We start from the raw sequence: 6,000 nt of genomic DNA, 5'->3' as shown, positions 1-6,000 counted from the left end.
ATCGTGCGGCACCATGCAAAGCCCAAAGTCTGCCTCAGTAATCCTGCATGGCCATGCTGTTGGGCTAGGCCTGGATGCAGGGGCCTCTCAGTCCAGCTCACAGGACTGGTCTCTTCTTTGCCTGTGACAGTGTTTGAGCAGGGGGCCCCTTGGTGGGCCTCCTGGGAGGGGTCTGTAGCCCTCGGGCATGTTCCAACTTGTCTGTGCCCTCCCCCCCGCTTTGGCTCCCCTTCACCTTCTTGAAGTTCCCCCCCACCCCAGACATGTCAGGGCTTGTTCTGCAGCCTGGTAAAGTGGGGGACCCCAACCCTTGCCTTTTACTTTTGCTTAATTACTTTCTATTCGCATTTAATCTTTAATTATTCATTCCATTAGCTTTTATTAAAGAATGTTTTATCCATTTTATACCTATGTTTTTTAATATAAATGTATATATAAGTATATATATAACAGTGTATCTATCTGTAAATAAATAAAATATATATTTATACACATTTGTGCACCCCTTTATATATATAGTTCTATGTACAAATATATTGTATATAAATATGTATATTTTTATATCTGAGCACTTCCTGATCCAAAATGAAGCAGGAAGCCAATCACAGGGCAGCCTGAGAACACATGGGTATGACGGTATCAAGAAATAGCTGTCAGCCAATCACAATGCAGTATGAAAACACGTGGGAAATAACGCTGTCAAAAGTGGGAGTCTCCCTGTATGTAATGACAGGGGGCTTCCTTTTCTGACGTGCTTCCGGGTACACTGGTCGGGGAGGCTAGTCCTGCCAGCCAATTACAGGGCAGTATGAAAACACATGGAGCATGGAGCATGACATTGTCGAAAATGGCGGCTACCAGCCACAAAATGTTGGCTGAAACAACTTGGCGGGCCCTGCGTGATTAGTGGGAGGGTTTTTTCTGCTCTGACATCATTCTGGGGTAAACAGGAAAGGGTGGCTGGTCCGGCCAGTCAATCATAGAGCTCCCTGAGAACACGTGGGTATGACAGCGTCAAGAAATGGCCGTCAGCCAATCACAGAGCAGTATGAAAACATGTGGGTTATGACGTTTAACAAAATGTCAGCTCCCTTCCGTAAAATGGCGGCGTCGTGTGTATGTAGGGGAAGGGTTTTCTGGGTCTGATGTATTTCTGGGTAAGCTGGTAGGGGGTGGCTAGTCCTGCCAGCCAATCAGAACAGACCACGTGACTGGAAGAGGGGAGGGAATTCCAGGGCAAATGGCACATGAGGCTGCTGGGAGGGGGGCAGGGCACCATTCATTTCTTATCTTGCGTATCAGTTGAACCTATGCTACTGGCACTCTGCTTACTGCAAAAGGCTGCTGCTGTCTTACATGCTATGGAATAGCAACCACTCTGTAACAAGGGTTTGGAATAACCCCCATATCATCTTAAATGTTTGGGCTAGCTTCAAACTTGGCAGTACACAATGGTTTCAACTATTACAATAAAATATTTAAACGGAGCTTCATGATTTATGATATAGAACAGAACTCTTGAGAGCAGAGCTCTCAAAACATTTAGATTTGGATAACTTTATCAGTTTGAGGGGAAAAAGTGGAAAAAAAGTTGAGATGTGTATTATTTTCCCTTTGCAGAGATTTTGTGACCAAAACCAAAACTGAGTATCAGTCTGTATTGGGTTTACGTAGCAAGGTTTTGGTAGCAGTTGGGGCTGCAGGGGTGGCCTCTGTGAGAAGAGACCAGGGGCTGCCCCCATGTCGGACAGAGTCAGTTTCAGCCAGCTCCAAAGCGGATCTGCCGCTGGCCAAAGCTGAGCCAATCAGCGAAGTTGGTAGCGCCTCTGTGATAACATATTTAAGAAGGGGGAAAAATCATGGTGCAGCAGCTGTGAGGGAGAAGAGTGAGAAAAATGTGAGAGAAGCAACTCTGCAGACACCAAGATCAGTGAAGAAGGAAGGGGAGGAGGTGCTCCAGGCACCGGAGCAGAGATTCCCCTGCAGCCTGTGGAGAAGACCATGGTCACACAGGTTGTCCCCCTACAGCCCATGGAGGACCACAGTGGAGCAGATATCCACCCTGCAGCCCATGGAGGACTCCACGCCTCAGCAGGTGGATATGCCTTGAAGGAAGCTGCAGCCTGTGGAGAGGAGCCCACACTGGAGCAGGTTTTCTGGCAGGACCTGTGACCCCGTGGGGGACCCACGCTGGAGTCTGTTCCTGAAGGACTGTACCCCATAGAGAGGACCCATGCTGGAGCAGTTCTTGAAGGACTGCAGCCCATGAGAACGACTGCAGCACATGAGAAGGACCTACATTGGAGAAGTTCCTGAAGGACTGTATCCCATGGGAAGAACCCCATGCTGGAGCAGGGGAAGAGCGTGAGGAGGAAGGAGCGGCAGAGACGAAGCATTATGAACTGACTGCAACCCCCATTCCTCATCCCCCCTGTGCCGTTCGGAGTGGGGGGAGGAGGTAGAAGAGTTGGGAGTGAAGTTGAGCCTGGGAAGAAGGGAGGGGTGGGGGCGAAAGGTGGTTTTAGTTTTGTTTTTGTTTCTCACTATCCTTCTCTATTTTTGATTGGCAATAAATTTAATTAATCTTATCACAGAATCATAGAATCATAGAATGGTTTGGGATGGAAGGCACCTTAAAGATCATCTAGTTCCAACCCCCCTGCAGTGGGCAGGGATACCTTCCACTAGATCAGGTTGCTCCAAGCCTCATCCAACCTGGCCTTGAACACTTCCAGGGATGGGGTATCCACAACTTCTCTGGGCAACCTGTTCCAGTGTCTCACCACCCGCACAGTAAAGAATTTCTTTTTAATATCTAATCTAAATCTACCGTCTTTCAGTTTAAAACCGCTGGTGGGTTGACCTTGGCTGGACGCCAGGTGCCACCAAGCTGCTCTATCACTCCCCTCCTCAGCAGGGAGGGGGGGGGGGCAGAAATGAGATGGGAAAAAACCAAACACCTTGTGGGTCAAGATACAAGATAAAGGCAGTTTAATAAAAGCAAAAGCAAAGGTCGCGCGTGGAAGCAAACGGAAAACAAAGATTTTATTCTCTACTTGCCATCAGCAGGCCATATCCAGCCACTTCCCGGGAAGGAGGGATTCAATACGCATAGCAGTTGCTCCAGAAGACAAACGTCGTAAATAACGAATGCCCCCCTTCCTCCTCCTTTCTCTTAGCTTTTATTGCTGAGCAGATGTCAAATGGTACGGAATATCCCTTTGGTCAGTTTGGGTCAGTTGTCCTGGCTATGTCCCCTCCCAAGATCTTGCCCACCCCCAGCCTAATGGTGAGGGGGGGAAATGTTGGAGAGACAGCCTTGATGCTGTGGGAGCACTGCTCAGCAGTAGCCAAAACCATTGGTGTGTTATCAACACCTTTCTAGCTACCAATACAAAGCACAGCACTATGAGGGCTGCTATGGGGAAAATTAACTCCATCTCAGCCATACCCAATACAAAACCATTATCCCTCGTCCTATCACTACACTCCTTGATAAAGCGTCCCTCCCCATCTTTCCTGTAGGCCCCCTTTAAGTACTGGAAGGATGATATAAGTTCTCCCCAGAGCCTTCTCTCCTCTAGGCTAAACAACCCCAACTCTCTCAGCCTGTCCTCATAGGGGAGGTGCTCCAGCCCCCTGATCATCTTTGTGGCCCTCCTCTGGACCCGCTCGAGCAGGTCCATGTCTTTCTTATGGTGGAGGCCCCAGAGCTGAACACATTACTCCACGTGGGGTCTCATGAGAGCGGAGTAGAGGGGGAGATCACCTCCCTCGACCTGCTGGCCACGCTTCTTTTGATGCGGCCCAGGATGCAATTGGCTTTCTGGGCTGCTAGTGCACATTGCCAGCTCATATTCAGTTTTTCATCCACCAATACCCCCAAGTCCTTCTCCGCAGGGCTACTCTCAATCCACTCATCACCCAGCCTGTATCTGTGTTTGGGATTGCCCTGACCCAGATTGGCCTTGTTGAACTTCAGGAGGTTCCCATGGGCCCACTCCTCAAGCCTGTCAAGGTCCCTCTAGATGGCATCCCTTCCCTCTAGAGTATGAACCAGACCGCTCAGCTTGGTGTCATCTGCAAACTTGCTGAAGGTGCACTCAGTCTAATTGTCCATGTCCCCGACAAAGACGTTAAATAATATTGGACCCAAAACAGACCCCTGAGGGACACCACTCGTCACTGGTCTCCACCAGGACATTGAGCCGTTGACCGTGGCTCTTTGAGTGCGACCATCCAGCCAATTCCTTATTCACCAAGTGGTCCACCCGTCAAATCCATGTCTCTCCATTTTAGAGACAAGGATGTTGTTGTGGATCTTCCCCATGTTGAGTCTGTTTTGCCCATGACGGTACTTGCTGAGTGATCTCCCTGTCCTTATCTTGACCCACGAGCTTTTTCATCTTACTTTTTCCCCCTGTCCTGCTGAGGAGGGGGAGTGGGAGAGCAGCTTGGTGGACACCTGGCAGCCAGTCAAGGTTAACCCACCACAAAGTCTAATTGTAAAAATAAAATTTAATCTACTAGTAGCCCTGGACAGTAATTTCCACCTCTTTTACTATGGCAGGGTAGAGGACAGATTCAGAACAGTTTCAACTGAAAAACATTAACTTCTCTGTTTTTTCCCCTTTCCAAGCTAAATCTCAAAGAACAGTGATTTTCAAGAGGTATGTCAACAGACAAGTGTTACTCCCCTCCCTCCCCCAAGATCAGGAGTGTGAGAAGAATGGGAAATGGGAAGAATTCCCTACTATGGTCATTCTCTTATGTGCTCTTCTCATACCTGTTAATTTTCACATATAGGCTGCCTGAGAAAGGCAGTATTAACATGCAAGTCTCAGGCCTTTAGAAGATCTGTTCTCCTGGCCTAGAAACCAGGAGATTGCAAGTGTATGTAGGAGCGTCACATCCATTATGGGGTTCTGCCAAAATTGCAGAGCTAGGAGGCCCTCCATTTTTCCAAGCTGCAGGAGATTGCCTCTGTGATCCTAACCATATTTACCAGAGATTTCTTCCTTCAAGGCTTAGACTTCTGGTATCGTGTTTGCCTTAGAGTCATTGGGGCACACCCCCACTACATAGGGTCTTAGAGACAACAGGTAGTCCTTAAAATATAATTTTCTTAGGGTTTTTCCTTTTTATTTAGCATAAATCTATGTATAATATCTACATGTTCCATGAAATCATAAATGCAGAAATGCAGCAGCATTGCTCCAAACTAGAAGAGAACCTTCTATTTTAATTGTTGCTTATTAATTCACTGCAAAGTGGCTGGCCATACTCTCCTTCAAGAGCAAACCCCAACATAACTAAAGAAAAAAATGCCAGAATAAGGAAGTACCCACACATTTTACTTAACTCGATCCTAAAGAGCTGATTCTAGATCCTATTTTGGGGAGTATTTAATCTTATAAGAGCCAGGGACCTTCAAGAATACGATGAGGTTCATACAAGCTACTTTTTTAACACATTGAATGGAACATCAGGGAACTATAAAAAGGAGATCACTTCCTGGGTAACCTCAACATGTAACTCAAGGAGCAATGAGGAGAGCAAAAGGGTACTTCTACCCTTGGAAACTACAGCTTCAAAAGAAGGGAATGGTTTTGTATCTCACCTTGGTTTGTTATAGATAAGCTGTGCTTTTGACTAAATAGGGGGCTTTGGTCAGGGAGAGAGGATTTTAAACAAGTCTTTTCCTTGTCAGGTGAATATCCTCATTGTAAATTAGTAGCTAGAGAAGACACATATGCCTTCCATTGTCTTATAGCTACCATACCTGGTTGTATTTTGTGCCTTGTTCAAGGGTGTAGGCATGTTCCCATCCATCCTTTGGCAGAGCAAAAAGAGCAAGCTTACCTCCTGAAGGGCAGCTGCCCTCTGAAGAGGCATGGGATAAAGTGCAGCATCCCCAAAATGTTTTGGTGAAGGTATTTTTAGAGATAGATGGTGAGCAATCTGACAGAGGGGGATGGATGGTCATCTTCCCCCACAGAC

The sequence above is a fragment of the Pelecanus crispus genome, chromosome W (genome assembly GCF_030463565.1).
Source record: "Pelecanus crispus isolate bPelCri1 chromosome W, bPelCri1.pri, whole genome shotgun sequence".
NCBI lineage: Eukaryota > Metazoa > Chordata > Aves > Pelecaniformes > Pelecanidae > Pelecanus > Pelecanus crispus.
Note: the sequence above shows the minus strand (reverse complement) of the source record.